Consider the following 12,889-nt stretch of genomic DNA (forward strand, 5'->3'; position numbering starts at 1 on the left):
CCAAACCAGCAGTTTTGCTCGCCAGCAACACTTTGCTCTTTGGTACTACCTGCTGCCTTCTCCATTTGTCTGTGCTGACCCCACCCCAGAAACACTGTCACTCCATCAGTGTGCTACCTGAAGTGCCAGGCACCCACCCAAGGCATCCTCCAGCCCCTCCATGGGCATGCTGTGCCCATCCACCCCTGTGCCCTCATCTGGGTCCCTTGCTCTGGTTCATCCTTTCAGGGAGAGCTTACTGAGTTCACATCATTTTCTTTGGGTCTATTTGTACTTTGCTTGTTTTGAATTTTCCTCGTCATCTTCCCACCAAGGCACTTTGGCAACAGTGCCTTTTTCCCATCTGGGTAAAAGTGGGGAAGAAAACCAACTGGGATTGTGCTGGTGAAAATGTGGCCCTGATTTTCTCCAGCCTGCTAAGCCCACTGTGACTCAGGAGAGACAGAGCAGTAGCTGGCTGCATGCAAATTTAATTGTGAGGCTTTTAAATGGATTTAAATGGGTTTAGCTATTCCAAAGCAGCTTTCATATGTGTCTCTCAGCTGCAGAGTGTTTAGACCTCCATGGAGAATTTGACTTCTCACAAACTAGCTTTGTGGGTTTGTTTATGCAAGGATCTAGGCATTTTGGGTGTTAAAGAAGATTTAAAACATTATTGGCTGCAAAGCAAAAGGACTTGGTTGTCAGCCCAGGGCAGAGGCAATTGCTGATCAATCTGATAAGAATGGTTTATTCAAAATTAGATCTGTCACACTTAAGGCTTACCATAAAAAGTGCTTTCCCTGATCACATCATAAATTCAAAGTTATCCAATGCTCTGGGAAAAAGACTGTGCATAGAAATTTAGTACCTTTTACATGGAGGCAGAGAACAATTAGATCACATCCTGTCTCGAGATATTAAACCAATTCAGTGCCTGGAAATTTTCAGTAATGCCAAGTCCCGCAGGGAAAATGCCCTTCTTGAATTGCAGCCACTGCTTAAGATGTGCTGTTCAGCCCCTATAAATTGAAGTTTCACACTGGCTGCTCCATTTTCTCCCCAGGATAGCATCTCACTGGATTTACCTGAGAGGATCAAGTTATCTGTGTATAACTGCAATAGCTTGTTTCATACCAAGCTTGCTACTTACAGCCACATGGAGCCTGGTGGCTGGGCTGACCTTTGGTACATTCGTTATTGTTCACGACTGAGGCAGACCTATAATTGTGCCCGATGCCTTACAAACATAAACACATCGTTACTCTTACAAGGAAGGACCATATCAGTTTAAAAAGTGCTGTGCCAGGATAATAGTTGGAACAAGGCTAATGAGCTATTCAGCTGTGATCAGGGAGAAGTGTAAGGATGTGGGGGAGTTTATTGATCTCAGCCTGGCAGAGCTCAAACTAATGCCTCTCTCACCTGGTATCGTGAGCAATAAGAGCTCATTCAGCACTTGAAACAGCAATCATGAAGTTGAAATAACAGAGCATTAAACACCAGGCATTTTCCGCCTCTGTTGTTCTTCCTACAATAAAACCTGGTTTTGCATGAAGGAGGCTGCATGAGAAGTGAAAGCAGTGTGGACAGAAACAGTGATGCCAAGAGATGCACTTTGCACTGCTTTTACAGCTGAGCAAATTGGTCGGAGAAGGGCAAGTGGAAGAGGCTCAGTAGAAAACCTCTCCAATGGGAGGTGCTGAATCCAGGTGACTTAGCCTCCCACATCCCACAGTGGTTGAAGAGCTGAATCTATTTTGAACTTTTTTGTCTTTGGAAAATGTCTTTGTCTTTTTGTTCTTCGCAATAGCTTTTTCTGGAGCAGAACAATGCGTCCTGTTATGAGACCTTTTCATCTTCTATCCAGAGTTCTAAGTATTTATGGAGTTTACCTCAGGTTTCAGAAACATGCAGTTTTTCTCTGAATGTTGAACAAACTGTAGTGCACAATTGCCTACAAATTGCCATCAGATGGATGTTGATTACAGTAAATAAGAACTGAAAAGATTATACAGAAGGAACTTGAAAGCAACTAAAATGAAAGCTCATTTATGTTTTCTCAGCCTGCCTTCAGTTGCTTTGTTGAGTATACACTACATTTTATACCCTGATTGAAATTCAAATTGCTTTCTGTGTGGGAAGGTCTATTGAGAACTAAAGATACCCTTGATCGGCAGACTTGGGGACCTTGTATTTAAAATGTGGTATTTAGCCAAAAGTCAGGTTGTCCAGCCAAGCAGCCTGACCTGAGCCAACAAAGGGAAAGCCCTGAAGGGAAACCTTCAGCACAGGGCTTGGGCGGAGTGAGACCCTTGCCCCCACCCCATCTGTCCCTTCACAGAAATCTCTGTTAGTGCTGCTGGAACGGACTAGGCAGGCACTGCAGCAGGAGAGTCTGAGGGAAAAGCACAAGAAATTAGCCCCATGTTCAGCACTTGTAACTCAGCAGGCCTCCCACCTGCAATTAGTCCTTTTATAGCACTGCCACCCCAGAACAGCAGGGCCTGCCTATGAAACAAGAGCCATTCATACTTTTTTATTTTTTCAGTAGCTTACTGTGAAATTGCAGTGACATAGCATGAGGGAAAGAAAGGGCTGGTGTCAATGGTGAGAGCAATGAGAAGCATCTTCAAATGACAATGAAATTTTATGTTTCCAAAGGACAGCAAACAAGACATAAAAAAATCAATGGCTCCCACCACCTGATCCTTCAGTGGTGAGGGGTGTCTGGAGTAAATGGATGCTCTTTAATATTTTCAGTACCATACGTGAAAGAAGAGAAGGCCCAGGAGCACTTTGCTCCATGTCACACTCCCAGTTAGCAGCAGGGAAAAAGTTCTTCCTGGCTTCTGAAGAAGGGTCTGGAGCACATGTCTGTTGAAGAGCTTCTGAGGGAGTTTGGGTTGTTTGGACTAGAGAAAAGGAGGCTGAGGGGAGACAATATCACCCTCTACAACTACCTGAAAGGAGGGTGTATCCAGGTTGGGTCTGCCTCTTTTCCCAAACAACAGGCGATAGGATGAGAAGAAATGGCCTCAAACTGTGCCAGGGAGGGGGTGATATAGATTGAGTTTTCAAAACTAACACTTCTGAAAGGGTTGTGAAGCACTGGGACAGGCTACCCAGGGAAGGACTGAGTCACCAGTCTTGGAGGTATTTAAAAGAAGTGTAGTTGTGGCACCTGAGGATATGGTTTAGTGTTGGACTTGGCAGTCCTGGGTAAACAGCTGGACTTGGTAATCTTCAAGGTATTTTTCAACCTAAAGAATTCTACAATTCCATATTTTTGTTTCCATAGCATGTTGGCAGTGTTCTCTTTCTGATACAGACCAAATAAAAAAACCCAACCAACACCAACATTTTTCACAGGTACTTGTCTAATTGTCTTCCTGTCTCCAGAAAACACTTCCAGCTAAACCTACACAGCAGATGCAGAAGCAACACCATGATTAGAGAGTGATGGTGAGAGACTCAATCTGCTTAATTCAATACTTTTCACTTGCTGAAAAAATATATTTTTTTTCCCCTTTGACTCTTTGATTTTAAATGGTTGATGCAATAAATTAGCAGTAATTAGACTCTGTAGGTTTGCATTTTTCAGCAGTCCCTAATTAGCCATGTAGCACACTGCAGCACCCTGAGTGCTGTGGGAGATCTCTCTTCTGGGGCACGCTGCATCCTTACCCCGTGGGCTGCCGTGCCTTCCATTCGGGAGGAGAGCACACCACAGACACTGCCCCTCCAGAGCTCCAGCAGGGCTTTCTTCTTGTCAGCATTTACATTTGTGCCCCTTATCCCTGCTGAGGAGATGGAGCTTTCCAGCAATGGCAGCTCCCCCTGGGACCCTGCTCTCTTTCTACCTCATTCACAGCTGTCTCCAGCCACCTTGGTGGTGAGCAAAAATACCGAAAATGTGAGAAAATGTAAAACTGTAGCAGACATCCTTGAGCAAAAAGGCCTCTGAAAGCTTTGGATGTGACTTGACAATTGTTAATTCTCTGTACTGAAAACTCCAATTTAAAGTGAAGGGTTTTAAAACAGCTTTTGGCTACAATTTTCAGGTTGGTCTGAGCCATATCTTTTTCATTTTGGGTCATGATAAAGGCAAGAGTAATCTGGTGAATATGAATAATCCTGATTGAGACTCCAGTCTCAGAAATGAACCAATTAATGAAGTTGGAGATGTCCAAGGTGTCTGATTATAGATGTTCCTGCCCTTTTTCTGAAAGTGAATAGAAGATCTTCATATATATCAATTACAGAATTTTTTTGTTTGTTTGTTTTGGTGGGGTTTTTTTGTCTTTTTGGGGGGGTTTTGTGGTTTTTTTGTTTGTTTGGTTGGTTGGTTGTTTTTTGTTGTTGTTGTTTTGTTTGAGTTTTTTTAATTTTTATTTTTTGGTGGTGTTTTTGGGTTTGGTTTTTTGTATTTTTTTTTTCCTGCAGTGGCCTGGAAACCTGCAGCTTGTGAAAAAATGACCTTTGTCCCATAGGTAAGAACACACCTTTTCTGCTGCATTTGTGACTCCTTCTCTGCTACCCCTGCTGTCAGTGTCCTCTTCCAGCATACCTGGGTGTTCCAAACTCCTGCTCACTACATGCCCTTCTCTCTTGGGCACTTCTACTGTTAAAGGGCAGCAAAGGTTGTATTACCCAGCATTAATGGCACTGCAAGTGCTGGGAAGCTGCTGCTGGTCCCCACCACACCCAATGCTAGAGAAAAAGCAATGCTGTATCCCGGGCTTCCCCCGTGCCATGAGAGAGGATGAGGTGATGCAGTGACACAAGGGAATCGTGCAGCTGACAGCCCCAGGCCTGCAGTGTGCAGAGAAACAGGGAAATGTCCTGGGATATGCAGCCCCAGGTTCATGTTCAAGCAATGCCTTGGCATAGCACACTGAAGAAAGGCGGCAGAAATATCTGGTATAAAAGCAGGCTGGTTCTGAGCACAGAGAGAACGAGCAAACACAGAGGAAGCTTTGGAAAGAAGGGCAATATGATAGATAGGAGCACTCCTTGAGTCGTAAATGTGTCCACCCATGTAGCAAGATGCACAAGTAGAAACGATTTCAAGCCAGATGGACAGAGCTGTGCAGCAATGCTTTCTTGTGCTGCACCAGTGAACTGGCAAGGCATCATCTGGAGTCAGTCTCTGATAGCAAGGCCAGACCACCCCTGGCTGCAGCAGCCACCCTCTCATAAAAGGGCTCTTTCCACAATTTTTGCTTAGGGGATCAGCCTGTAATGCTAATAATTATGTCATCTGAGTACTGCTTTGTGAATTTAACAGTTTTCAGGCATCAGGAAGAAAGATCTACCTATTCTGCAGGGTCTGCGAGAAAACTAGTGTGCTTTGGAAGAGGTATGTATTTTATGCAAATAAATGGCATATTCAAAACTTGAGTCCCACAAAATATTCCTGATGTGGGGTGACTGATGGGAAAGCTTTAAGATCTCATGATCCCCAGGTCAGAGCACAGATCTGCATTTTAAATACAAGTCTTCAGAAAGTAGTTTTTGGAAATGTCCTCCAGTTTTAAAAAATCTTAACAAGTGACAGGACAAGAAGAAATGGCCTCCAGTTGTGCATGGAAGGTTTAGATTGGACATTAGGAAAAATTTCTTCACTGAAAGGGAGGTCAGGCATTGGAAAGACTGCCCAGGGAAGTGGTTGAGTCACCATCCCCAGAGATACTTAAAAGACATTTAGATGTGTCACTTGGGGACATGATTTAGTGGTGGACTTGGCAGTACTGCGTTAATGCTTGAATTCAATAATTTTAGAGGTCCTTTCCAAACTTAGCAATTCTATGATTCTGTGATCAGTGAGCTGTTAGCTCACCCACAATTATTCAGATACGGATTTCTTCATATATAACACTTTTATGCTAGTACTGCTATCCCACATCATTGTTCTTGTTACTGCTTTGAGGAAATACAGATGAGACTCTTTCAGTCTGAAGGTTTAATTTTTCTCCTGCAAAGTATTAGGTGTGAAGACCAAATGGTCTTCATGTTTGTGTCTCCAAAGCCCAGTGCACACTGTAGTTATGGTATGACTGCATGGTCTTTGCATTCCTGGAGTGTCCAGGGAAAAGAGCTATTTACCAGCTGGGTGGGTGACATGGCATTGAGACTGATCTAACTGGGGGGTAACAAGCCCATGGTGGTGGGCAATGACCCCAAAATTCTCAAAAGCAAGCACAGCTGAGTTTTCTTACTTGGATAGATAAAAGCTTTGCCACCCTTACCTGGGGTTTTGGCCCCATATCACTGCTTCCTCTACATCACAGCCAGTCATGTGTACTCTTCCCAGGAAAAAGAGAGATATTCCTTGGCTCCCAAGCAGAGGCATTCCAACACACTCAGTTGCCACAGCCTCCTCAGGGCTGCCACCAAGATGGTTTACTTCACAATAGAAGCCACTGAATTGGTAACAGCAGGAGTCCTGTCAGAGCAAACTCTTTTAATTGATATGTTTACTGCACGGTAATGATGGCAGTAAGGCAGAAATAATCTGACCTATCCTTGACTAATTCAATCATCTGTAGCCTTTAGAAAACTGACCCAACTGATCTAATCATGCTGTGGGAGTAGACTAATGACCCATCAGAGGTTTCTGCATCTCTTTTCCCCACACTCCCAGTTTCTAACACAGATGCTGGATGTGGCTCTTTGTTCCTGTTCATAGCATCTCTGCTCTATCTGTTGGGTACATGAGACTCTGGCATGTCTCTTCTCCAGCCTTTGAACTTTATACACCTTCCAGAGTAATAACAACTATTTACCAGGAAGAGTGGACAGCATGGTTGGAGATCTCCAATAGCAGGATTTCTCTGAGGAAGTTCCAAGCATTTTCTCTGCCTTTGGTGTTATCTGCTCACAAAAAGAGTTGGGAGCACTCCTGGTAAAATGCATTTTCCTTTCATATTCAGGATATTCAATGTTAGCGGATTCTTACAAAATATGACTGCTGTGTCTTTTGATTGCATTATACTCATAACAACTGAAAAAGCTTCCCTTCCTGAATACACACTCTTTATGATAGCTGCACATGCTACCCAGCTGTACAATTGTGTGATCATTGGGCAAGCCTCGCACAGATTTTCTAATACGTAAAATAGACCAGGGGAAAAAATCCAAAGGAATACATTTACACAGTGTCCTAGTAACTTAATCGTGCTTGCAATATTTTCCTTCCAATGCCTGAAGCAATGGTTTGGTGTAGCAGAGATGCGTGTGTTCAAAGATCTCCTTTGAAGTTGTTAAATATATCCTCAAAATGTATCAACTGAATTGTGAAAAGCCTGATTGACTTTTACTGCCAATAGGATCTCTTCATTTTATTAGTCCTCACATTGGGTCCAGTTTCTTATTATTATCAAATAAATAGGCTGAATTAATGAATGATGAAATAACACGTTCTGGTGTACATCTCTGCATTAAAGCAAAAAAACCCTCAACATCAGTCCAGAGCAGAGACTGAAACAAAAACTGAGACAGTATACTGAGGGTTTGTGTTAATGGACAAATATATATCTTATTTTATGTTCCTATTCTAGGCTGGTAGGACACAAACTATCTCTGTGACTGAACAAAGGAGCCATAAGATGAAATTTTTTTACATGCTGTGCTGGACTTGCCTCATGTTCAGTTAAGTTGAAGTGCTCAGAGCAGTCTGTGTCTGTAAGCCACACACCTCCCTGTGTGCTCTAGTGGGTGCAATCCATTAGTTATAAATAATCTTACTATTTTTAAAGTATCTTTTGCTTTAAAAGAAAATGGATGATAAATAGCACTAGCATCACTTCTGCTTGGTCTCCCATGCCCTGGCTGTGCTGCTCAAAGTGGCACAAACCCCACTGATGGCACACAGTAAGATGCGTGATCTTAAAAGTTCTGGCTGTTGTTGATGTTTCCACCTACTACCAAAAACTAAAAGGACTTACTAACAAAAGTGGCTGCACATACCTATGAATCCCACTGACAACTAACCAACCATTTCATTTCTGGTTGTTAAATTAAATCATGCATGTTTATTCCATGTTTCGTTCTGTGTTTGGAAATATTTCAAGCTGTCTGTATTCTATCATCCTGTTCTATTAGGATGTCACTAGTAACTCATAAGGAAGTTAAGAAAATTCAGGGAAAAAATTCAAGTCAGTAGATATAATCCACATCCCAAAAGAGTTTGTTGAGAAGGCTTTTCTGTATTAGGAGAACAGAAGTTTCAGATGCTGTGGGAGGGTGATAATATAGTGCTAATAGTTTTAAAAATACTATCATTGTGAATAATGCAATGCAATATATATATAGCAGCCTGCCACAAGTCCCCAGAAAAGTAATAATTAAAAATAAAAATGGAGAATCACTTCTGATAAGATTTGTTCAGTTCATTTCAGTTATCAGGTGATAACTGTGGTAGTAATAGTGGCATGATTGCAGCATGAATGTATCTTTCCAAATGGAAAATAAAAGATATAAAGAGCTTCCTTAATCTATCAGAAAAAAAAAATCTAAACAGTAAAAGCCCCTTCCTGGAATGCAAATCCAGAGAAATCCAATCAGCAATTAGGATCATATTCTTACCACCAAGAGCACTTAGGGGGACAAGCTGCTTACAGAAATGAAGAAATCTCTTGTTGTTTTCCAGAGAAAGCTGGATGCATTTGTAGGAAAACAGGGCAGGAACCCACAGTGTATGTTGGCCATGCAAAATGAGTGTGACTGCATGGGGCAGGGAGACAAGCCAGTGACAGCAGCCCTGTCACACCACACTGCTGGGCGTGGGCCAGACCCCTCCACTCTGGAGAGAGGAAGATCACTGTTCCCTAAAATCCAATCTGCTGCCTTTCAGCATAGATATTTTTTCCAGGTGGTGGCTGAAATAGAAATACTTTGAGATGTCTGACAGGTGCTATTTTGGTGGTCTGCAGCCAACTTCAGATAAACAATTTCCTTTTTTCGGGAGCTGTGCACCCAAAAGGCAGGACAGGGACATCCTGGTACTCCTGTCACCTATGACTGCCCACGTGCCAGATTTGTATACCCCAGCTGACCGTGCAAAACTGAACTGGTTTTGTCTGGGTGACCCTTCCAGCATGTCAGTGGGACGGGATTAAATGCACTGGATGTTCTGGGTTTGTTTTCACCTGGTTAAGGTCCATTTTCTGTGATTGTCCAGGGGTTTCATTAAATGCAGTGCATCTGAAACCTGGGCAATGCTGACGATTCTCTGCTCTTCTCTCCAGCACATAATACTTGCTGGCTTTGACCTCTTGCAGCAGGTTTTAAATCTGCTACAGTATGTTGGGAATGGCTCCTGTAAGTGTTCCTTTTTATCCATCCATTACCTGTGTGCAAGCTGGTCCATCTCAGTTCAGCACTCCTACAAAGCCAGTGCTTGCATGCAGTAACTACAGCATTGTATTGCCACTGTTGCTTTAGCCTGTGTGGAAACACTTCATTTCCAAGCTGCCTTTTAGCTCTGGCTCTTCAAAATGTGATGATTTGGGTTCTTCGCTTGTTTAGTTCTGGTTTTGTCATCCCTCTTCCAACAGGCAGCCATGTGCACCGGACAGAAGTGGGAAAGCACAATTTGCACCATCTGTAGCCCCTGAGTGCCCAATGGCACCTTACCCCAGAGTCCAGGGGTTCCTCCCATGCCAAATAAGCTGTGGTGATTTCTTCTGCTCAGTTTGCTCCTTCCCAAACCAACCATGAGACACTAAACCCTTGCCATACTCAGCTCCAAGTATATGGCAAGCCAGGAGCCGTGTTGCCTGAGCTAACCCTCATCCACAGGGGATTTGAGCACTCATTTTGTAGAGTGAAGTGAGGACAAAAGAAAGCAGAGGAGCCCTAAGCAGCCCAGCTCTTGGCAGGGGAGCTGAAGGAAAGAGTTTGTGCTGCAGAAACCTGAACTCTCAAAGCAGTAAGGATCCTGCTGTTTTTTCTCAGGATGTAATTTAAACTCCCTCATTTGTGCAAGCTAGAGTAGAGAGAATTATATTTGTTTTTATTAAAGATTGGAAATGCAGAGGACCGTGTGGCTGTACCCTGTCCATTTTGCTGCCATCATCTGGATGCCTTTAAGGACGCCTAGAAGCAATCCCCTGGGCCCCAGAGACCACCAAGTCTTGGGTTCTTGGGCACAACTGGAATGCCATTTTAAATGATAGATGGCACAAAGGGGCTCTGCAGGGAGGTTCAGCAAGGGAGGTGGTGAGTCTGCAACATGGGGCAGGGCTGGAGGGCTCTCAGCCAGCTCAGGAATTGGTGTGGCTCACAAGACATTCAACTTCTCTGAAGGAAGATGAAGAACTTGTCCCAAGACCAGCTCAGTGATTTTATTCCCTTAAATAAAAGCTTTGCACCATATTAAGCCATTTCTGGCTAAATTTGGATCAAAATAGCACGTCCCAGCCAGGGGAAAGGGTCTTCCACCCCCAGGAAGCCAACTGGGAAGCCTACTGCTCCCCAACATGGTGGTCAAAACCACAGTGTGCTGGCAGGGAATGTGAAGTTCTGGGAAGTGTTGGCAACAAAAAAAAGATTGACAATATCCATATTGATATTTATTCCATATTGATATTTACCCTCAGGGATATAATACATGACACTTGGGATTTCCATGCTGGATCATGGGACTTTGGCAAGAGGATTTCCCTTCTGGAGACCGAGTTAGAAATTCAGCTAACATTTTCCAGTAGAATCAAGAAAGGCCTTTGCCAGGGAGAACTTCACTATCAGAGCTTTTTCATGTCTGTCCTATCACTTTTCAGATTAAAAGAAAGTTTGTAACAATCTAACTTCCAATATCTGATCTTTCATACCATAAATCAATGTCCATGCTTATTCCTATTTTTACTTACACATCACATGGCTGGATTTGAGTCAATCTGGCAGAAGGATTCAGCACTGACCAGGTGGCATGTTGCCACTTCCAATGACTTTAGTCCTGTTCTGTGCAGGCTGGGGAACATGAAAACACACAGACCTGGAAATTTAGTGTAGTTTTTCCTAACTAGCAAACTCAGCACTCCTCTGTCCCTAAGGTTTAGTGCACCTCTCTAATTGTATGCTCATAGCTGATCACTTCCCCAGTAACTCACCTAAGGACTCTTGAATGCAAGCATGAACAATTTAAAAATAACAGTTTAAAAGACATGGTATGAATTTGTTGAGATTTACTGTAAAAAAAAGTGAAGGAAGTTTTTTTCCTCCGTGCTAGTGAGCATTAAAACAGCACTTTCTCCTAGACCTATAGATGTCCCAGCTCTTTCAAAAGTTCAAAATCCCATTAAAACAAAACAAAACAAACCAAAACCAATTTCATAAAAAAAAATTGAGATTTTTAATTTGAAAACTGTAAACAAAGAGTCCTACTCTCTGATGACCACAGAATGGGAGCAAAACACAAAACAGCAGGTAGAGGTGTCTCACCATGGCAATCCTGTAAGAACACTGCCTCCAAAGGGTGTTAATCCCTTTTCCCAAGGGTCAGCAAATGTCCTAGGACAGAAGGCACTGGCTGGAGAAATGGGATGGGGGTGCTGTGGCTTTACAGCAAGAAAGAAAGCTTGTTTTAAATTAATATATCCCAGTGATCTTGGGTAGCACCCCTGACTGGAACAAGGCAGGCCAGGGTTTTCCCAAGGCTGCTCTCTCACCTGACTCCAGAGAGGTCACCTGGCAACTGCAGACTCTTCTCTGAGACCTCAGAAGTCCCAGTGTCCCAGCAAATGACACCCACAGTGTGTGAGGGTCCCATGCTTCCCCGGTTATGCTGGACAGCAGCCTTAGAGGGCATGCCACAGTTTTGTCAGGAATGCCTTCAGCTAGATGAGGAAAACCTCCCACTTCTTAGCCCAGTATTCAATTTGATAGCTGCTGGGAGGGAGGGAGGGAAAGAGGAGAAGTAACTGACTAAGGGTTCAGAGTAGAACTTCCAGAGTCAGATAAAGTTGCTTCAAAGTTTAGTTTAAATAAAATATTAAAGTGCTGCTTTAAGAACAGCCAGGTCAGATTAGTATCAAATACCATCAAAATGTCAAAAAACTGTGAGAGGGTTCTGCTAAACAGCAAATAACAACAGGAAATGTACCTTTCTGTGCACAGCAGGGAGGAAGAGGAACTGATCAATAGGGGACTAATGAAAGTACCAAACAATTGAATTGCCTCTGGCATTGAAAACAACATGTAGATGAGTATATATATAAACTCAATTTACAAGGTCAGAAGAGGACTCATGCAGCCTGTAAAGAAGTGGCATCAGATCATGGTTAGGAGATTAACAATATTTTAGCTGAACAAAGCCTCCCAACTGGAGAAATTTACAGAGATTGTATGTTTGTTTCTTGGTATTTTCAGCCTTTTTCTGAAGGAAGAGAGACCTTTCCAAGAAAAGGTCTCAAAGGAAAGTTTCTGCTTCAGGTTTTAATTTCAAAGTAGTAACTAATGCCAAACAAATATTATGGGATTTTTAGGACTTGTTAATTTTTGCTTTTTTATGTCTTGGTCTCTGTTTCACAGATGCTGCTATGACTGAAACTGCTGCATAGTTGAGTTAAACTCTTCTCAAAGTAGTTTCAGCCCAAACAGAAGCAGAAAATCCAAGCAATTATAAGGAAAACTTTGTTCTAACCCAGGCACAAGGTTAAGGTGCTTTTTCAGTTGTGTATCTAAACACCTAGTGTTATCTCTAAGTGGATTTGCCAGGCTTACTTACCACTGGCAGTTGAGATAACTGGAGCCATGAGACTGGCTTTTGCTTTGATTTTACTTTAAATATTAAGATGACGGATTCTGTGAACTGAAGTTCAAGAATTTGTACTCTTGCAAATGAGTTTTGTGCTGTGGACTGTGTCTGAATATACAGGAAATTTTTTGTCTGGATACATCTGTTTGT

This window comes from Sturnus vulgaris, chromosome 3, assembly GCF_052056855.1.
Source record: "Sturnus vulgaris isolate bStuVul1 chromosome 3, bStuVul1.hap1, whole genome shotgun sequence".
Classification (NCBI taxonomy): Eukaryota; Metazoa; Chordata; class Aves; order Passeriformes; family Sturnidae; genus Sturnus; species Sturnus vulgaris.